The 23,614-nt window shown below is 38.3% G+C and overlaps 1 protein-coding gene across 3 annotated transcripts in view; it reads left to right on the forward strand.

Annotated features, from left to right (window-relative positions):
* The window catches only part of LOC108546346 (fibroblast growth factor receptor homolog 1), a 132,026-nt gene that overhangs the window by 50,971 nt on the left and 57,441 nt on the right, over positions 1 to 23,614 (forward strand). Inside the window, exon 1 of one of the 3 annotated variants that reach the window (XM_017898379.1) lies at positions 16,993 to 17,364. The exons of the other annotated variants lie outside the window; for them this stretch is intronic. The gene's annotated coding sequence lies outside the window, so the exon portion shown is untranslated. Of the gene's footprint in view, positions 1 to 16,992; positions 17,365 to 23,614 lie in introns of those variants that run through there. 3 annotated transcript variants of the gene reach the window in all.

Raw genomic sequence — 23,614 nt, forward strand, 5'->3', positions numbered from 1 at the left:
CTTTTCTCAAATAATCATTAGCAGGAAAGACGTACCTTTTACCTCCTTTTAACGTTGTCTTTATTGGCCCAATCAATTCCATGTGCCACAACCCATTATTCCTGCAGCTTTTATAATTTCCAAGTTCCTGTAGATATTTCTACACGTTTTAGTTTTAATGCAATATTTACTCTCTATATTCAATTTATCTTTAACTTACAAAACTATTACCAATTGTTCATTAGCCATCTCTTCAATGATCTTCATATTTCCATGTCGATGCCACACATCTTTCTCTCTCGATACATATATTGCCTCTTTTATGTTTCTTGACATAATGTACATTTCTTCTTCTCACTGCTATCATTCAAATAGCTCTCCTTTCTTCGTATACCTTAGCTCCACCATTCTGAAATTTAAAACATTGGCAAGGATCATTCACTTTGACCACAGATATTAATATTTATTTAGATAAGGGATACAACATACCTTTCATTCTCTGTACTCTCTATATCTTGTCTTTACAACAGGACATTGCCAAAGTTAATTTCATTCCCGTTTATCTGCCTGAAGCATTTCCCTTTTGTGAACCTTTATTTGACCACCAAACATTTATATCTAGTGGGACATATCCAATCGACATATCATACTTCATATATTTGTATTACTGCTACAACTTTTTCTCACAATAAGATATAATTCCTGGCATCTAATACCTCTACATTGGTGATACTCCAAGAGTCCAAGATTTTTCTACTGTTGCACGTGCCTATTTATTTCAATAGAATATTGTCTTGAACCTACTCTACGTTGTTCTACAGAAAAAACGAAATCCAAAAACATAATTTCAGGAATAGAAGCGAAAAAAATGTATTACGGACACGATCTGTCAGCCACTGACACTTCTGGCACTATTTCTCGAAAACGCACTATTGAAACCGAAAAAAAATAACCAATCCCGTTAAGGGAAAAATCACTCTACGCGAATCAGTGGAAAAATCCGATTCAAAAAGCCTAATTCAAAAACTAGAAGCTAAAAAAGTAAATTGCGCAGCACGATCTGAGAGAAACAGACACTTCCGGCACTATTTCTCGAAAACGCACTATTGAAACCGAAAAAAAATATCCAATCCCGTTAAGGGAAAAATCACTCTACGCGAATCAGTGGAAAAATCCGATTCAAAAAGCCTAATTCAAAAACTAGAAGCCAAAAAAGTATATTGCGCAGCACGAACTGAGAGCCACTGACACTTCCGGCACTATTTCTTGAAAACGCACGCTCGAAACCGAAAAAAAATATCCAATCCCATTAAGGGAAACATCACTTTACGCGAATCAGTGGAAAAATCCGATTCAAAAAGCCTAATTCAAAAACTAGAAGCTAAAAAAGTAAATTGCGCAGCACGATCTGAGAGCCACAGACACTTCCGGCACTATTTCTCGAAAACGCACTATTGAAACCGAGAAAAAATAACCAATCCCGTTAAGGGAAACATCACTTTACGCGAATCAGTGAAAAAATCCGATTCAAAAAGCCTAATTCAAAACCTAGAAGCCAAAAAAGTAAATTGCGCAGCACGATCTGTCAGCCACTGACACTTCTGGCACTATTTCTCGAAAACGCACTATCGAAACCGAAAAAAAATATCCAATCCCGTTAAGGGAAAAATCACTCTACGCGAATCAATGGAAAAATCCGATTCAAAAAACCTAATTCAAAAACTAAAGGCCAAAAAAGTATATTGCGCAGCACGAACTGAGAGCCACTGACACTCCCGGCACTATTTCTTGAAAATGCACGCTCAAAACCGAAAAAAAATATCCAATCCCGTTAAGGGAAAAATCACTCTACGCGAATCAGTGGAAAAAACCGATTCAAAAAACCTAATTCAAAGACTAGAGGCCAAAAAAGTATATTGCGCAGCACGAACTGAGAGCCACTGACACTTCCGGCACTATTTCTTGAAAACGCACGCTCGAAACCGAAAAAAAATATCCAATCCCGTTAAGGGAAAAATCCCTCTACGCGAATCAGTGGAAAAAACCGATTCAAAAAACCTAATTCAAAGACTAGAGGCCAAAAAAGTATATTGCGCAGCACGAACTGAGAGCCACTGACACTTCCGGCACTATTTCTTGAAAACGCACGCTCGAAACCGAAAAAAAATATCCAATCCCGTTAAGGGAAAAATCCCTCTACGCGAATCAGTGGAAAAAACCGATTCAAAAAACCTAATTCAAAGACTAGAGGCCAAAAAAGTATATTGCGCAGCACGAACTGAGAGCCACTGACACTTCCGGCACTATTTCTTGAAAACGCACGCTCGAAACCGAAAAAAAATATCCAATCCCGTTAAGGGAAAAATCCCTCTACGCGAATCAGTGGAAAAAACCGATTCAAAAAACCTAATTCAAAGACTAGAGGCCAAAAAAGTATATTGCGCAGCACGAACTGAGAGCCACTGACACTTCCGGCACTATTTCTTGAAAACGCACGCTCGAAACCGAAAAAAAATATTCAATCCCATTAAGGGAAACATCACTTTACGCGAATCAGTGGAAAAATCCGATTCAAAAAGCCTAATTCAAAAACTAGAGGCCAAAAAAGTAAATTGCGCAGCACGTTCTGAGAGCCACTGACACTTCTGGCACTATTTCTCGAAAACGCACTATCGAAACCGAAAAAAAATATTCAATCCCGTTAAGGGAAGAATCACTCTACGCGAATCAGTGAAAAAATCCGATTCAAAAAGCCTAATTCAAAAACTAGAGGCCAAAAAAGTATATTGCGCAGCACAAACTGAGAGCCACTGACACTTCCGGCACTATTTCTTGAAAACGCACGCTCGAAACCGAAAAAAAATATCCAATCCCATTAAGGGAAACATCACTCTACGCGAATCAGTGGAAAAATCCGATTCAAGGAGCCTAATTCAAAAACTAGAGGCCAAAAAAGTATATTGCGCAGCACGAAGTGAGACCCACTGACACTTCCGGCACTATTTCTTGAAAACGCACGCTCGAAACCGAAAAAAAATATCCAATCCCGTTAAGGGAAAAATCACTCTACGCGAATCAGTGAAAAAATCCGATTCGAAAAGCCTAATTCAAAAACTAGAAGCTAAAAAAGTAAATTGCGCAGCACGATCTGAGAGAAACAGACACTTCCGGCACTATTTCTCGAAAACGCACTATTGAAACCGAAAAAAAATATCCAATCCCGTTAAGGGAAAAATCACTCTACGCGAATCAGTGGAAAAATCCGATTCAAAAAGCCTAATTCAAAAACTAGAAGCCAAAAAAGTATATTGCGCAGCACGATCTGTCAGCCACTGACACTTCCGGCACTATTTCTTGAAAACGCACGCTCGAAACCGCAAAAAAATCATTAATCCCTTTAAGGAAGAATTCTCTCTATGCTGTTATTCCGAAAAACCTAACCGAATAGCCTAACTTGAAAAATATAGGCGAGAAAAGTGAACTGAGTAGAACGATTTCACAGGCACTTACTTTTCCGTCACTTTGTTTCATATATGCACCTTCAATCGTAAAATCATTGCCCTACTGGTTGGAGAATAATCTATTGTATCCAGTAGTAATGAAGTATCTTAATCCACAATCGACGTTTAGAATGTATAAGCAATAATTCGTAGATACTTCGCAATTGAACGCCAAGATTAAAGAAAAATTGGAAAAACTGTTAACAAGCTGCCTATTCAGAGTAAAAATGTTCAAATATATTACTGGACAATCAAGATCTAGAATCTACTACTGTCGACGGTTGGGGACTGTGCGATAGTATTACACGATCCGCACTCACACTGCTTCATTTCACGTATGTATCGTTATACGATTTTCACTATGTCAAATCACTTTTTTTTACACGTAATATATTAGCACCGAAGAAATGTTCACAGTTAGTAATCCTGAATTTCGTAAATTTCTCACAATTTCTTAAACTTTTGCTGTATCTTATTTGTAAATATTGCGATAATGTTACAAACGTAACCTATTACTGGAATGTCGCGAACTAATACCCGAAACGTCGCGTTATTAATTCTTAAATATATATTTCCTCAGTTGTAGCAATTAAAACTTCAATCAGCGATATCATTACTTTACGAAACGTTTTGTAGAAATCTTTAATATTTCACTTTGACGTACGAAATTATTCCACTATTTGTTACCGGTATGTTCGTTTGGTGAGGAACTGAAGTTAACTGACGCTAGACAATCTGTGCATTTTTCTCGCGGGAAAGTGCTGCGTGTTTGAAATAGCCATATGCTAAAGTATCGATGTAGAATATCAAACAACGTTTCTTATATTTATTAATATCAATGAAGCAAATACAAATACGTTTCTCTTACGAAAATCACAAATTAATAAATGCTTAATTTCCACAGCAAAAACGTTGTAAATTAATAAAAATAATTATAAAATGAATAATAAAATTATAATATATAGTAATACATAATTTATATATATATATTAGTTACAAAATTTTATAAATGAGCATTATGATCACCTTTATTGACAATATTCCTTCAGAAAATTAGTTTCTAATGTATATTTTTCCATTGCTAACAAGATGAGTTTATATTCAGTTTCAAGTGTACTTATGACAAACGTGAAGTATTATTGTCAAAATTAAGATTGATTAAATAGTACTTTTAATAAAACAGTTCACCTAACCTATGCTATGATGGGTGGAAGAAATAAAACAATAAAACAATACAAATTACTATCACACATTCTCCTCTCTTCTTTTTATTCTCTTAACACTCCCATAAAGTATTTTACATTCTTTAACAAATTTGGACCATTCAGTGGTTTAGTTAGACAATCAGTATTTGGTTCTTTATTTGGCATGTAACAAATTTGCAAATTCTTAGTTTTTACTACATCTCCTATATAACAACATTTTTCTATGTAGGAGCTTAGATTTAATTTTCTACGTTTATCGCATTCAATCTATTCACATATCACAATCTTTCTCACCTCCTTTTCTAGTAGGACTTCACATATCAGTCTATATATCCACACAACACATTTCATTGATTTTTGTTCCTTTTCCAAATTCAAGACAATACACACCCTCAAATATCTTAATATTCCCTTCAATCTATTCATGTCCATCATTTTAAGATCATGGTTAAATTATAACAAACATCCCAACTGCAAATGAGATGTCTGGCAAGACATAAGTATTCAAATACATGAATTTCCCTAATAATTCTCGATATTCATTGAATTATGGTGGATTTATTCTTCCTCTCAGCAACCCCATTGCACTGCAGTGTTCTTGCTGGAATGAAATCATGTTTTATTTTCTTTTGATTTAAACAAACTTAAAGATCTTGTCTGACAAACTCACCTCTATTATCTAAGCATATAAGTACTTTTCAGTTTCTTCGCAGATTAATTTTCTTCAAATGTTACCAATATTTTTATTTCCTTAGCTGACACTTTTCCTATAAGAGCAAGACCTATAATCACTCTCAAATAATCATCAATAGATAAGATGTACCTTTTACCTCTTTTTAACATTGGCTTCACTGGTCCAATCAAATCCATGTGTCACAGCCCCATTATTCCTGATGTTTTTATAGTTTCCTATGTGTGTTCCTACGGATGTTTGCCTTAAAGCAACATTCACACTCTATATTCAATTTATATTTACCTATCAGAATTATTACCAATTCTTCATTCTCCATCTCTTCAATGAACTTTATATTTGCATGTCGATGCCACACATCTTTCTCTGTTGATACATATGCTGCCTAGGCTACCTCTTTTTTGTTTCTTGATTCTATGTAGTATACATTTTTTCATCTCACTGCTTTCATTACAACTTCTTTCCTTTCCTTATGTACCTCAGCTCCATCAATCTGAAACTTAACAGATTAGTAATAATCAGTGACTTTGACCACTGATATTAATATTTATTTAGATCAGGAATAGGACATACCTTTCAATCTCACCGTATTCTCTTTCTTCTGTTCTCATAAGAGGACATCACCTAAATTAATTTTATTTCCTTTTGTCTGCCTAAATCATCTCCCCTTTCTGAATTTTTATTTACTCATCAAATATTTCTGTCCTGTATGTCATATGGTTAGCTAACCTAAAATTCAATAGCATATTATACCTTACATATTTCTATTACTGCTTCAATTTTTTCTAACTATAAAATATAATTTTTGATATCTGATGGCTCTACGCTTGTGATATTCCATGAATCCAATTTTTTCTCCTGTTACACTTGCTTGTTTATTTCAACCGAACATTGTCTTTCTGCAACCAGGTTCTCTAATTGACTTATAACTAACCTACGACTAATTTATAACTAACTTATAACTAATTTATAACTAACTTATAACTAACTTACAGCCAGCTTATAACTAATATTTCAACCTTGGTGCGTAGCTCTTAGCTTGGTATCGTTTCCCAAAAATTATATTTAGGAAAAGGATACCAATTACCAGGTCTCACCACGTGGAGGTGGCTACGCATCGAGACCCGACATGCGCCTTAGTGGCGCAGCCTACTGGTGCTGTCTGTATCAAAGGTACCCTAATCTAACTTGGAGCGAAAGAAGTTAAAGTAAATCTACTGACACTTTATTATATTTCGTGTCTTATCAAAGGGACTTCGATTCGTTATACTAAAATTTATTATTACTGTCGCAACACTAACAGACTCTAATATTTCCAAGTTCCCACAAAATTTGGGAATCAAGTATGAAAAACGCGAGCAAAGGAAAACTAAGTTAAAATCGCGACGCGCCCGAACGAATTCGTGATTATTCGAAAGACCGACTAGCCAACGAGATGTACTCCCGTGTACAAGACAACTTCATGCCTCGGCATCCTCCCGATCGGGCCTAGCTCAATTCCAGTCACTGTCACACTCGCCAAGACTTACACGTGGACCAAGGATAGTCCCTGAACCAATGAAACTTCTAGTGTCAACAGGAGGGCCCTGCTGGGCGGTTGCCGGCCAAGACAGACACTTCGCATCCCAGCCACACGGGGTAGAACTTAATCATCCCTGTGGTCTAACCGTAGATGGTACTAGTCCGTCAGCCAGCATGTGCCCGAGCCCAAGTCGCGTACGACTTAGGCAGCGGACCGCCTCGTCGAGGTCAGAAGACGCACTGATTCGAGGGGGTCACCCTGGAACCCGATGCATGACGAGATTGACAGTGACTGGAAATGAGTGTCGGAGACGAGTCGTGAGGATGACTTATGAAGCATGTACTTATCGAGTACACGAGAGCACGTCGCGTAGGCTAGTCGGTACTTACGAACGATCGCGATTATCGCGAGAACAATTATGTTCTATTTGCTAAACGAGGGAGATAAGAAAATGATAGAGAATTAATAAATTTCGCTCCAAATTAGGTAGCTTACCTTTGTATAGATAGCGCGCACATGATACTTAGTCTAGATATCTATCTTATTACTACTTAGGTCTATTTAGATCTAACGAACGCATCCCGCGTCGTGCATTGATGTGTCCCAAATGAAATCTCGAGGATACTTTGGAATCTTGAAAAACCTAAAAGCTAAAACAGAATATATTATTGTTAATGTAAACCTGAAAGGAAACGGATTAATACCAGAAAAGAAAACGAACGAATAGAAACCATGAAGGTTAACCAAGTGGAAGGAGCAAGCCACCGATGAGACAGAAACAAACCAACGCTGAGACATTCGAATATTACACGAAATATTCGAATGTTCGAATGAAGAAGAATAGAAAGGAGAAAGTAAAATGTGGAAAGAGAAGAATAATTAAATCCTGAAAAAAAATAAATTAGACCTGAAATATAAAAATTATTAACTATCCAACGATGAGACATAAAGAACCCAACGATGAGACATAAACAACCCAACGATGAGACATAAACAACCTAACGATGAGACATTTGAATATTGTACGAAATATTCGAATGCCCAAATATAAATGAATATAAACGAAAAGTAACATCTGAAATAAAAAAAAGTAATTAAAACCTGAAAAAATAAAAAATAATTAATATCTGAAATAAAAGAAAAATTAATATCTGAAAACAAAAAAAATAATTAGTAAATTGTTTAATGGGGTGGGGTGAGGGTGGGGTGGCTAGCCCCAACCTCACTTCCGACTCCCACCCCTCGCGCACTATGAAAATTAGATGTTACACTTCCGAAATCGAACTGACAAATGGCTTCTACTGTGTCGCGTCGCCCCTTATATAGCCGCGGATCGGCCGAGTCCCCCCACCCCGATGAAAAATTTCCGAACTTTACCGATCCCATTAATTATTATTTTTCCCCTTTTACAGCCAATAATTTATTAATTTTTTTACTTTCACTATAAATATACGTTGCGAACAATTTGTTAATAACAATATTAATTTGTTATTAACAATCAGTGCAATAATTTATGAACTTTTATGCAACTTATTGATACATTTTAACACGAATATGTCATAAGTTCAATTAATAGCCAATAATTTATTAATTTGTTCACTTTCATTATAAATTTTCGTTGTGAACAATTTATTATTAACAATACTAATTTGTTACTAACGATAAATATAATAATTTATAAGCTTTATTCATGCTTTTAGAATATAAGTTTCCTTGATGCATGTATATTATATATCTTTATATTTTAAGCAATTTGTTATTGACAATTTCAATTTGCTGTGAATGATAAATTTGATAATTTATACATTTTTAATAAACTATAACTGCATTCGCACTATCATAGAATAAATTTCCATGATACGTATACGTATGTCAAAATAATTTTGCGATGATGTACATTTTATACGTATAAAAAATGAAATCTACTGGACGATGATTCTCAGTTACGCGTGACTACGGCCCTGAAGAAGCTAGATGTGCCAACAATGGCTGCGTGTCGGCAAAATCCCGCTCACGGTTTCCCCATATATATTTTATCGGCCTGTCAACAATGAAAATCGTCCTAATACTATTTCTACGTGGTTTCTTCTTCAGAAAAGCCTATAGAATACGCTACTGTGTTTCAGATTCGTGTCAAATAAAAAACTTTTCATAAAACTACAAAAATGAGCGTAGAAACTACGCTTGCTTTATTTTTAAACATCGATCGCTAATTATAATTATTCAAAAACAGGAACATTTATAATTATGCACGTTGACAAACTCAAGACACTCTCACTTAACCTTTAAGACAAGAATGAACGTTCCAACTTTCTTATTTTTCCTGTAATACTTCATTTTACGCAAAAGTCGTGCCTTTTTTTTAAAGAAAAACTGCCATCTTTCGGAAATCAAGGCAATTTCAACTACGGATTCGTGTTCAGTGAAGTAAACTCTACGAGAATCGCCCGGTGCGTATAACAGGTTAGAAAATAATTCAAAATTCGATCGCGGCGCGATCAGGTGGCGCCACTGTCGCCACTGTCCCCAAAACCGTTATTCTCGTTGGTCCCTGGTCTCTACCACGGATCGTGGCGTTACGATAGGAAACACCGTGTATAGGAGAGCTCGGTCCACTCGATAGCAGCGGAACAGACCAGGGGGTTCCATCTCGGACGGCGATAATACCGGGACCGAGTGAAAGCTCGGCCATGTCGTTCCATTGTGACGGGAATTTTTGCCTGCCGCCGGTGGTCCTTAGCGAAACGTTACGGTTGATTAGCATAAAACGCCCACCGTTCGCTCCCCGTCCGTCTTATCGTGGCACAGCTCGCGAAGTCACGGCCCGATTAAGCTAAATTCTTTCGACGACCGGCCAACCACGTCGATTATCTCGGGCGTCGGGAAAAACGCGAATAGAGCCGGCGCTGGTTTGTTTTACGAGGTACCGTTTTACCGGCCGGGGAAAGTGGGTGTTCCGGTGGAGACATTGTCGGAGAAAATGGTTGGTTACGCAGGCTTCAGCATAGACGTTGGTTTTATCAGTGACCTTTAGCGAGTATATGATTCATAAACGGTGTGAATTTTTTTCTTCGACCTGGTATAGAACATTCTTTACCTTCTTCTTGGAACATGTCTTACACGTTTGTGGGTATAGCTATACTGCGTTCGATGAGACTTGGGAGGAAATATGAACAGCTATGGCTGATCAGAACAAGGTCGAAGCGTAATATTCGAAATCTTAGGCAGTAGAGATGCGTATGCCTACTTGTTGCGTGCGCGTTATCTGTGGGCCCTTCTCAAGGGTCGCTGCAAAACATCCCTGAGTAACGACATTTGGCAGCTACTTACCTATGACAGCAACTTCGATCATGTGAAATTTCTGTTTATATTTCTTGTTAGTTTTCGTTGAACGGAGTATAGATGATGTTTGTTGTACGACTGTTGAGAGGTTAGGTTTGCTCACGTGACACTGGAAGTTTGAGGTTAGTTCGAGGAATTGTGGAATCGAGTGAAATTTCTGTTTATACTTCCTGCAAATTCTCGTTTTCTCGTTGAACTGAGTATTGGTGACGTTTCTCGTACGACTATTGAGAGGTTAGGGTTGGTTACGTGTCAGTGGAATATTTAGAATACTTTCAGGAATTGTCGAAGTGAGTGAAATTTCTGTTTATACTTCCTGCAAATTCCTGTTTTCTCGTTCAACGGAGTATAGGTGACGTCTGTCGCACGACTATTAAGAGGTTAGGATTGGTCACGTGACACTGCAATTTTGAGGTTAGTTGTAAAATTGATATTAGGTTTATCAAAATTAAGTAAAACGATATACTTATGTATGTAGCATTTGGAAATATTGAATTGAACAAATTGCTATAGAATAATATAATGAATTTTATTTAATGTGTTTTATCGCATAACGTGTTTATCATTCTGGTTTATATTTTGTGGCAATTTTGAGGATCACTGAATTATCGTACAATTACATTTAACGAGCAATAAAACACTACGTTCTAATGATAAGCAACTGAATACCATGTACTGCAAAATGTTAATAGTACTTGGTAATTATTTTAACGAGATGCTTTTATAGGATACATTGATATCCAATATGAATTTAATAATTATTTAATACCGCAAAAATTTGACAGTAATTATATTTAATATTTTCAACCCGATATTAAGGATATTTGGTAATTACTTAAATTTTCTTCCTCTAATTCTCATTTCCTAAAATAAAATTTTCCACGCACTTTTTCTTTTTCACCGTACTATATCACCACTATACCAAAAAGAATCTCAGATACCAGTGATAGCATGATGCCAGTGTGAACCAGTGCCAAGCAAACGAAAATTCGATCCCAAATACATTCTCGTATCTCGAATCTTCGTCTTTCCCATTTGACCAAGACCACGAGCATTAGCAAAGTTCACCAATTCCTTACTGGCCAGCGAGAGGTTAATTAAGAAGATTAAAAAAGGATAGGAAGACTGGCGCAAAACGAGCAAACGCGGCTCTTACCCCTGGCAAAAATGCCGATGCGCTGGAAGAAAGGGAAAAAGGAGAAAAAGAGGGAAGCAATGCAAATAACACTCCGCTTAATGACCCATCAATTTTCCGCATAACCTCCGCGACGGCCGCGCGATATCCCGCGTTACTCGCCGAGAAAAGGAAGAGGCGACGGTGCAAAACGAAAATGAATCCACACGAGCACGTCCTCTCCAATTAATTCCGATTGCGCGGCGTGAAACAAGAAAAGTACATCGATCGTTTATCAGTCGGTGGAGGCTAAAAGCCAGCTAATCGATGGCGAATCACCCGTTCCACGGATACGTGGCGTATCTCGACGGCGAGTTACAGGGAAGCTTCCATCGGGTAATTCGAGATAAAGGTCTGCCCGGACGGGAGATGCGCGAGGAGCAGCTGGCATCTGCTGTGCATTATTCCAGAGGAGGCAAGGTTCGTCAGAGGGCTTCCTCCGCGACGGGAGGGCCGCGGCGCCGTCCACCATCTTCCGGTAATGGCGACGCGTCCCGCACCTTTCGCCGAGACTCTTCTGCGAATCTTTATGCGTCTTCCCGGCCGACTTCTCGAAAAATCCAAACGTTGCTTGGAATTTTTACGAATTATCCTCTGTGACGCTGGCTTTCTCATCGGTGACGCTTATTTGACCTTTTTGGAATTATCCTCGGCAATGCATGATTCGGGGAATAGAGATTGCAAATGGATTCTGCGAATTTTGGGGAATTATACTGCGTAGAGGGTGATTTTCCAAAGAATCGAAGAGGGTTTCGTGAATTTTTGTAAATTATCCTGTACAACGAAAGATTTTTGGAAAAATCAAAACCGTTTTCTTGAATTTTTGCAAATTATCCTGTGCAGTGAATGATTTTTGAAAAAATCGATGCATTTGCTTAGCATTCTTCGAATTTTTGAAAATTATTCTGTGCAGTAGACGATTTGTGGGAAAACCGAATATAAATATTTCTCAACAACGAAGACACGTTGTTTTATCGTATAGCACTCCATTTTTAATAACCCTGAACTGTCAGTTGTCATACTGACTTTTTCTCTTCGTTGGTAATGCTTTATCACACGAATGGCGCGAAATACAAATCTTGCGTGAATTTTGGGACACTTTGTACAAACCTAACCTCAAAAAGTTCCAAGCTGCTAAACGATCTGCTTCTCGACCATTTATCTCCGTCAGTCTCGGGGAATCTTCCGCCACGTAGGGGAAAAACGAAAAGGAGCTGTTTGCCGAAGAACGGATCCGATTTCCAGAATCCAGTCGATCAATTACAGCGGCAGAAAGTCGCCATCGGAGCGTTTCTCGAACGGAACCCTACGTGCAGCATTTTCAACGAGACTTCAATGAAACCCGGGTGGCGGCGCGCTTATCGCCGCTTGATCTCGTAAAGGGCCATTGTTGAATGCGTTCACGTAATTCAGAAAATGTGTACGTGTCCGTTTCGTGTCGGGCATATCATCGACGTCGGGCGTCTCCGTCGCCGCGAGAGTTTCTCGTTTGCGTCCCCCGGGGCCCGAATGCGCCGCAGCGGAAGTACGTCGTGATTTGCCGCAACGCCGGAAACGGCGCACGTGCGTCGTCGTCTTTTTTTCCCTCTCTTAAAAAAAATTCCCTCGCGCGCGTGCGCACTCTCTGTCTTTTTCATTCAAACGCGTTCCGGGAACTCGTTCGGGGATGCTGTTCATTTTTCAACGGACAATCAACGGTCCGAAATTGTTGGTCGATAGCGGCGATTCGGGGAGAAATTGCTGGTAGCAGGGGATTCGTGAGGGATGACTGTAAACCGGAAGTTCGTGTGTTTCCATGGTACTCGTATGGGAATAATAATATTTATAGTCTTGGCGCATGGGAATTTTAATTTTAGAAGGAAATTGGTGACTATAAATTTGGAAAATTGGAAAGAAATTTGTCATATAGTAAAAATTTGTGTACTGCAAGGAGGTAAACCGGAAGTTAGTGTATTTTCATAGTACTGGTATGGGAATAATAATATTTATAGTCTTGGTCCATGGGAATTTTAATTTTAGAAGGAAATTGGTGACTAGAAATTTTAAAAATTGGAAAGAAATTTGTCATATATTAAAAATTTGTGCACTAGAAAAAGGTAAACCGGAAGTTGGTGTGTTTTCATGGTACTGGTATGGGAATAATAATATTTGTGGTCGTAGTGCATGGGAATTTTAATTTTAGGAGGAAAATGGATGACTAGAAATTTCTAAAATTGGAAAGAAATTTGTCATATATTAAAAATTCGTGTACTAGAAGTAGATAAACCGGAAGTTGGTGTGTTTCCATGGTACTCCTATGGGAATAATAATAGTGATAACTTTGGTAGATAGAAATTTTATTTGTAGAGAAAATGAGTGACTCGAAATTTGGAAAATTGGAAAGAAATTTGTCACATGATGAAACTTCGTATACTAGAACCAGGTAAACCGGAAGTTGGTGTGTTTTCGTGGTACTCCTATGGGAATAATAACAGTAATTATTTTGGTGCATGGGAATTTTATTTGTAGAAGAAATGGATGACTAAAAATTTAGAAAATTAGAAAGAAATTTGTCATATAGTAAAAATTCGTGTACTGTAAGAAGGTAAACCGGAAGTTGGTGTGTTTCTATGATACTACTCTAGGAATAATAACAGTAATAATTTTGATGGATGGAAATTTCTTTTGTAGCCTCGACTTTGTTACTCGATAGCAGAAAATCGGAAAGGAATTGGAAACATCTAAGAATTGCGCGGAACGTGAGAACGTAAACCGGAAGTATCCGGTATTATAATGGCTCTGGAATGATAATAATGTTAGTGGGTGGGAATTCTATCCCGTTTCAGGTTTTATGGCCTTTATGGGTGATGATAGGCAAGCTGAGCCATTCGGTGCAGCTAAGAAGATATTGGGTTAAGTGTAGAACCGTGTGGGTTGTCTCTAAACGAGGTACTCGTTGATGTGATACCATCAACATAGCTATAATGGTACCATAAGTATAATCCTTAAATAAATCTATACTGGCTCTAATTTTATCAGTGATCGACGTCACTCTATTCCGTGAAAAATAAGAATACGACGATACACTTCGACTAGCCCACGTGTCAAAATAATACTAATCAAACTGACAATTGATCTATCATCTTTACTCACAGAACAGCTGATATAAGAAAGAACAAAACGAACGAAAAATTTTTTAAAATTAAAATTCGATAGCTAACAGCACGTTACCTATTCCATGAAAAATAAAAATACACTTTGACAAGCCAATTCTTCAAAATAATACTAATTAAATTCACAGTTGACCTATCACTTTTACTCACAGAATTACTGATATGAAAAAGAATAAAACGTATAGAAAATGACTAAATATTCCAAAAATAATATAGATGGATTGGAAACAGCTCGAAGAAAGATAATGATAATACAAATTTTTAAAATTGGGATCTGTTTGTATTAAAAAAAAAAAAAAAAAATTGAGTAAAAGGATTAAATCATATGGAATGCTAAATAAATCGATGATTGCGTGGTAAAAAGAGAAAAAAGGTCGTTCACCGATTCATTGTATTGTTCAGCTAGGTCAAGAGGAACGCCAACGCTGCTCAATGGCGACTAGGGATTGACAGTTGGCACCTTTCGCAAGCAGACAATAAAAGTGGTCGTTGGACTCGTAATCGTTGCTCGCAAACATGGAAGGCTAAAACGTGTAATGCTCGTTACAAAACGAATCGTACTCGTATTTCCATCTATGTCGATATAGCCGACTCTGGTGTCCAGTCGCATCTGTTTGGTAGTGGCCATGCCTGCGAACACCTATAGTCGATGAGATAACTATTACATTGCAATTATGCAGCGAAGTAGCTTTATAGGAACACGTATTTTACTTTAGACATGGTGTACTTGACAGAAACATATTCGATTATTATTAATAATATTTTCGGTATTCGTACGAAAATTATTAATATAAATTAGTATCATTAATATAAATATTAGTAATAAATTAGTATTCTTAGTATATATTGACAGTATTATTAATATTAGTAATATCTGTCACCAGTATTATTATTTATCATAGAATAAAAATATTAACAATTATTAAATACACGTTCCTATTATTATTTCATCCATCATGAAAGTATACTACTGTTTTGTTAGTCACAAAAATTGGTTTCTTTATTGACAAATGATTAAAATATTATTTACTATTTTATTATAAATTTGAGATTTTTTGTCAGACCTGTAAACGTGGAAGGTACTTTCTCGTATTTATCGAGGTAGCATTATTGGTGATCGTCGACTTGTCTTTGGACACTTCTGTGGATTACAGACCCCCGGATCACGGTTCTAATTGGTCAACTTATTTCAATATGAATGGATGTAATTATACACGTGACGAAACGTTCGAAACTCGTTCCAGATGAACGGTATAAATCTCTTACTGGTTGACTGGGATCGACCAGACTCTGATCAAGTGTAACTGAATATGACATAACTGCGTAACCGAACATATGTTAATGCCCTGGCAGGTGACAGTCACTCCGAGTATCAACGTTAGGGATTATAAACTCGATTAATAAACCCAATACTGACAAAAGCTTCGTACTTCACATCATGATCAGGATATTCCGATTGAATCACTCACGCTATCCTTATTCAGTATAACGATGCTGAAAAAACGAATAAAAACACTGGGGAATGGATTCGAATCGATTGGATCAATTCCAGTGATTTAATTTTAAAAATCCACATAATTTATTACCATTTTGTTACCAAACTTTCCATTTTTAATTTTATTTTAAATTTCTTCAATTTATTTTATTATTTTTCTCTCGGCAGAAAATTGTCCAGTGAAAGAAATGAAATGCGAAATATTTTGTCCCGTCACTGTGTATATATATATGTATAAAGTAACAAATATATATGAAAATTAAAAATTCAGTATTAGTCATGTATCAGTCATTATGAAACTAATTTGAATGAATGATCTAAAAGAAATGATTTTATTTAAAAAAATTGTATCGTTAGATTGAGTTTTATTGTAAATATATTTAAAGAGCGGGAGAAAAGTATATACGTATGTATGACTTAAGGTACTTCCATAGTTACCGATAGTGTACGTTACCATAGTTACCACATCGTGTACGGGTAAATGAACCAAGCTAAGCTCCACGACTCGATATAATGTTAGTAAACAAAGTAGGGATAGCCAAAAGTTAGCTGAAACGCAGTCAAAAATAAATCAACCCCCACAGTCGTAACCACCCTCGCAAATCTCTGAGAAGTCGATCACCCGGCACGCGAAGCGTGACACGGCGCTCCAAAAGCCGCGGGCACACTAATCTACCCCCACTTCTGGCCACCCACCCTGACGAAACGCACGGGAGCCGACGCACGTGAGCCGAACCGCGTGTAGGACCGATCAATGGGTGGCCAATCAGCGGCGGCGGCGCGCGAGCGTAGGGACGCGCATGCGCAGCGGCAGGTACGACACGCGGCGGGCCACTGGCTGTCAGACGAAAACGTGCCGCCGGCAAACAAGCATCGCGCGCGTCAGTGCTGTTCTCTTCGCTCTTGTCGTGGCTTCCTCGACCGACGGGGAACAACGAGACCCCGACACGGGGTCAAGAGACCGTGTCGTGTTCTGTCTGTCTCGCGTCGCTTCTTGTGCCTCTGTCTTCGTCACGCTTGCACGATTTGTCCGTCAATGGGCACGCGGTTCGTGCATCTGCTCGATCGCCCGTGCGAGCGGCGTCTGCCCAGGAAACTGTCCATTACGGGGATCGGAGAACGCGTCTAGCGAGTGTGCGCCGCGTGACGGACCGAATCGAGGAAACGCTCCTCGGTGTGTGCGTGTAATTTGTTGCTTCGAGATGCTTTGGACACGAGTGTTTCTGGACTACGAGTGATACTGAATTACGTGGTAGGAATCAGGCACGGTGGACAAGGTTGATTACTGTTGATTATTCTTCGTGGTAAGTAGCATCGTTTTATATGAAATTTCGGTACGGGGTTGTGATGTATTATTTAAGATCATTTTCTTCGTTTCTCGTGACTGGGAAATTCACACTGTCCCGAATTAATTTGCAATAATCGCGAATTTTTTTAAGAAATTTTTGGAACCCATTTAAATATTGTCACTTGTTATATTTCATTTTAAATTTGTAATTTGGTGCAGGCTTAAACAATTTTCCGTGAAAGAAAAAGAAAGAAGATATTTATTTTTAATTATTCTATTTTACGAGCAATAATTGTTGATATATTTTTTTTATCAAACTTTCGCAATCCACAAAATTTTTGTCATGGAAAATTAGAAAAAGAGGCAAACTTTTTCTTCGTCTTTTTTTCCACGACTGAATCAGAAATAAACAAATGACGTTCGCATATTATTTCGTATTATTTTTATCTCGGAAATGTGATAATAAATTTTGTGTGGAAGTCTGTGACACATATATCACGCGTCATTTACAATTCGCGAATAAAAATTTCGAAATACCACAGACGTCACTGCTCTTACCCTCTCAATAACATTAAATCAAGTTTTCATCCATTTTCCAAAATAAAATTGATTTTTTAAATTATTTAATAATATTTATATTTCCAAAGTTAATAGTAAATGAAAAATAATTTTCAAAATTCTTCCAATTTTGTATTTCTCTGTTATTCGTCTTACACTCCTGATTACATATTTAAAACAAATTAATTTCCATAAAATTATTGAAAAATATTTTCCTTTCCAAGTTTCTTCAATTTTGAATTTGCATACATATAAATACACCCCATAACTCCACGGTTACTCAAAAATTCTTCATCAAACTGCCATCCAATTTCTAAACTAAAAATTCATTAGCACAGAAGTTTTAACAAATATTTATTTACCCAAAATCCACCCTAAATAAAAAATAATCTTCCAATTTTTTATAATTCTGAGTTTCCCTAACAAAATACAAAAATTGTGCAAAAATTCAAAACGATCTCTCACCCAACCTCCAAAATAAAAATTCATTTCCCCAAAATTACCAAAAAATACTTCCCCATCCAAAATCAACCACTCCCAAAAAAACAACCCTTTCCCAAAATTATTACCCCTAAATCTATCTCATATCCCTAACTAAAACCCCTAATCGACCTAAAATCCTCCATAAAAAATAATAACCTTCCAAAATAAAAACTCGTTCCCCAGAATTATTTAAAAAAACACTGACCAACCCAGAATGCACCGTAAACAAAAAAAAATAACCTCCAAACTCCACGCAACCATAAGTTCTCATACTCACACGGACCCCATGCACGAACGTGCCTTATTATACATTACAACGAACTAGCATAAAATGTAGTCTTTAATATATCGTAACCGTATCAGTAGTACAACCATAAAGTAACCCAACGACATAACTTGTGCACCGTTCGACAGACACTCTAATCGCTTCTCACAGCTAGCCGCGCTCAAATTTGCAAGTACAAGCGGTACTATATAAATATAAAACGGTAACCGTGTGGCGATTCAACGCGACCATTCAAAGTTACAGTTAGCCGCGCGCGCGCGCGCGCGGGCTGAAAAGGCCGGCGGAAAAGTGTGACTTAATTTAACGGCACTCCCAGCTTTTTCCCAGACCACTTGATACTTTCTTATCGGCTGACTGGTCGCAAGAAGCGAGCAATATGCCCGCTCAATAAAACACTCGGTACGGGACAAGAATATCCAGACGTTCGAGGGAATTTTACCATACGACTGGACCGAGTAAATCATCGACTTACTGTCAATTAAACCGCGGATACCGCAGCTTCTAATACCATTTTTTACTACGTTGTCAACTGTCGCCCGATAAATCTAAACGTTCGATTTTTACTCGTTAAGGAAATTTGCCCGCGACCCTCGCCGCTCCCGTTGGAATTAAAACCAGAGACGCAGGGGAAAAATGGTAAATGGCACTTGGGGCGATATGTCTGATATGCCAAGAACGCCAGGGTAGTTTTGGTTTGCTTTGCTGAGATACTTTCGTGAGAATTCTGGCAGATATTTTGTTTGAAGATTGGGGGGGGATTTAAGTTTGGTTTGTGGGAGAATTAGCTTGAAGATTGTGGAAAAGATTATGAGAAAATTGGTTTGAAGATTGAGGGTGAAATTTAATCTTGGATTATGGGAAAATTGGTTTGAAAATCTAGGGTAAAATTTAATTTTGATTTATGAGGAAATTAATTTGAAGATTTTGGGTAATATTTAATTTTGGGTTATGGGAAAATTAGTTTGAAAATTAGGAGTGAAATTTAATTTTCGTTACTAATAATTTCTTATATTTCTCTATAGCTATAACATTTACAAAATAAGAGATACGAATTTTACCATTTTTCCAAATCCCTCCATTTTTGTTTCTAACAATTTCCTATATTTTTCCAGATTATTATATCTCCAAAAGGAAAAAATCTTACTATTCTTCTAACCCTCACTTAGCATCCTTTCATTCTCCACTAAATTCGTGCCAAATCACCCTTACTCCTGCCTAAAAATCACAACGCAGTTAGCATGAGAAAACGGGCAAAAAACGCGTTTACGCGTGTTTTTCTTCCCCTTTTTACGTTTGTTAATGAGGTCAGGAGGGATATAAATTTTCGTCGGTTAACGAAGTGATTTGTATTTTTTCCACCAAGGTTTAAGCGAAAGAGGGAGACATAAGGAACGCTCTGTTCCAACACGGAGGCTGCGCGATTAAGAAAAAATGTTTCTAGCGCTGCCGTTGAGCAGATGTTTCGGGTGACAGGAACGAAAGAGGGAGGGGGGGCCAGGTCACAAAGGCACTTCCCTGAAACGGGGCCCACGAGGCGCCGTAGCGCGTAAAACCAATTTTCGGCCGTGTATATCGCGGTCTCTGCAAAAAGATGCTCACTTCCGCACTCCTAAGGACTCACTCGCGGGTCAGACGGTCTCCAGCCGCTCGATTTATAAGTATCTCCTCCCTAGAGGTCGCTTCAAAGAACAGGCCGCCATTTTTGACCGGAACAACTGTCTCGGCGCTTCGCGGTGAGGTTATGTTCGAAGTTTACGAAATATTTTATTGAAATCAGACTGTGTTTCGAAATTGGGACATTTTTGGATTGGAAACATTATCGTATGATACTAAATTACAAAATGGTGGAATTGTTAAATGATAAAAATTCATTTATCTAACTATCTTAGTTTCCATGCTATATTAATAACCTAAATTACCATTTTCAGAACGTAAATAAAATTTCGTTGCATATACAAAAGATATATTATTGTTTGCAAATCAAAAAAGGAAGAGAGAAAGATTGTGAAATTGGACTTTGTATTTATTTGAGAAATTTGAAGCGTGATTTCCACGACGTCTGTTAATAATTATTATATTTATACTTATCGCGTTTTTCCTAATCTTTCAAATTGTATTATCGCATCATGCAGACTGGAGTCTTGGAAAAGCGCGTGACAAGAGGTGCACACGAAAATTCTTGAGCTAGGTTGATAACGCTATCGAACATTATCCAACCACCCTAACGGAAAGGTACCTGCACCCGTGAGCAGGCCCTCGTACCTGATAAAGGCCGGAAGATAAAGCGTGCTTGAGCAAACCGAAGGTAGAAAATTTGATAAACGCGTTTCGTTTCGTTATCGTTCAGTCGAGGGTGAAAGCGTGACACTTCACTGATTGACCATTAGCTTCTACGTGATCACATTCACATGCCATGAAAAAAAATATCTACAACTATACCAAAATTATAAATGAAAATAATTATTCATATAAAAATTATTCGATGAGAAACGATTTTTCAACAAAAAAAATTCCTGAAAAGAAAATTTCTCTTCTGTTGGTAGAGGAAATTTCTGAAAAAAAAATATTTTTATCTTCCACTGATAAGAGAAATCGCAAAAAGAAGAAATTTTTTTTCCCTGGAAAATTCCTAAGAAAATTTCTTTAAAAAAATATTTTTTCTGTCACTAATAGAGAAAATTTTCTTTTCCACTGCTATTAGAAATTTCTCTCCAACGCGTAATGAAAATAATTTTTATTTACTCACTAGGCACGTCCAGTGATCACCGAGAATTTACCATTTAAATTCCCTTAAACAATAAACTCTCAATTATCATAAATCAACCTGACGAGTCCTCGAGGTCCGTTATGCAACGTCGCTTAAATCATAATCGAGTAACAAACGTCTCCCGTGTGATTATTAATTCCACGATACAGAGGATCAAATGGCGCGAGGTACGAATGCACATCGATTATCCAGGAAAACCAAATAAAGAAAGAAAAAACGGTGGACGGCTGGCGAAGCGTTAAAGGGTCTTGCGAAACGTCTGCTTTCCGCTTAATTCGCCGGTGAATTCACCGCGCGATCGTACATTGACGATCGTGGGCACAGAATGAATATTCTACTATCACGCGCCGCACTTCCCTGTTCGCCGTACCCTTCGCTCTGTTCTGGACGCGGCGCACGTTCCATCAGCCTTTTGTTATTCACGCGGCCATACACTCGAGTGTCCCTTTTTAGCTACCCAAGCCAGCTAAACTATCACCGTCGCGTTCTTCTTCTTCTCCTTCTTTTTCTTCTTCCCGCGCATCGAAATAAGACGTTTGGAGGAACGAGATTTTCCTCGCCTTCGATCAGCCCTATGATCGCTACTCGCTTTCTCGCTGCGCAGCTCGGATGCGCACCCGCGTTTTTGAGGTTAGGGTTCGGTAGTCGAGCGAGACGTTTGCGCGTTGCACTTGGGTACTGCAGTCGGGGTGTTTGCAACGACGTTCTTTTTATTTTTCAGACAGCAATGGAAGATTTAATAGGTCTAGATCGTGGATTTGGAATAATAGTTTTAATTTTGGTCTGAAAATCTGAAAATTGAGCAAGAAACTTGAGTTAGATTAGGTTAACCATATTGAACAATTTCGAAATTTGAATTAAAATGTTTTTGGAGTTTTTGGAGCTTTTAAGACAGTAATCGAGTTTAGGGTGGGGATATTTATTGGGACTATGGAATTTAGGAATTTGAAATAGCATTCGAAATTTAAAAAAAAAATTTTTTAATTACAAGTAACAATACGATTTTATTATTTATGATTATCTATGAAAATTTGTACTAAATTATGATGCGTAACGCACGTTCATAAAATTCTCGGACAGTATATAATAAAAAAGTAAGAAATCAAATGGGACAGGAGAAAAGTACAGGGTGATCAAGAGTACAACAGGAGGCCCAAAGAGCGAGCCAATCGGTATTCACGAAGCATAGAATCGTGGCAAGTGAAACCTCCAAAATCCGCCTTCTTTCACCAAAACCATCCTATTATTCCACACACGATCGTTTCCGATAGAATCGGGCGTCGTTTCTCCCGAAGTGGCTGCAGCCCACAAAGAGAGCCTCCTCACGGGTCCCATAAAAACAAGACACGCGCTCTTACAACTCTCTTATGCCTGAAAATATTTCAATGCCGGCATTCCATTCCACGCGAGCTCGACAAGAAACCACGACGCCTCATGAAAAAGCCGAAAAAAAGAAGCCTAGCCACCGTCTGCAACCAGATCCTAACCTAAGAATTCGAAGAACCAAAGACCGTGTTACCAGTGTTTGAAGATAGTGCGAAGAGAGGAAGGATTGGAAGAATTGATCAAATCGTTCTTACGTAATGGCTGTCGCGAACGGCTTTAAAACGATACATTCGCGCAGGTACGAGGCCTATTCCGTCTCAACGGATTCGCCATGTTCGGTCGACGATCGCCATGTTCGGCTGTTCTCGCGGTCGCCGAGCGACGGCGGAGAACCACGTGATGCGCATAGCGATACGTTTCGGGAACGTGCTGCGCCTCGCGAGCTGCGTTGCGGAGTGGGGACAGCGAGGCGGCGGAGTGGGGGCACGCGCACGTCCCTGGAATATTTTAATCGCGAACGAACGTTTCGGATTGCAGTCGTGCACCGCGCTCGGCCGCGACGCGACGATTCGCGCGTTAATGTCAGCCCATTTTGTCGCCACTATGCCGTTTTCTAGGGAAACATCGGGGACCCGTGCAGGGAATAATGATAACACGTCGTATGGAATCTGTATGACTGGTCGGTTCCATTGCATGGCGCTGGCATATGTAATGGTCTCGCTTGATCGATGTGTTTTGGCTTTCGCTCGCCGATTCCAATCGATGATACTGTTAGTAGGAAAACTGCGTGCGTTGTTGCCTTTATCGCTGGTATCTTTATTCTATAAATATTGATACGGCGGGTTC

This window comes from Eufriesea mexicana, unplaced genomic scaffold (assembly GCF_001483705.2).
Source record: "Eufriesea mexicana isolate 0111107269 unplaced genomic scaffold, ASM148370v2 scaffold657, whole genome shotgun sequence".
Lineage (NCBI taxonomy): Eukaryota > Metazoa > Arthropoda > Insecta > Hymenoptera > Apidae > Eufriesea > Eufriesea mexicana.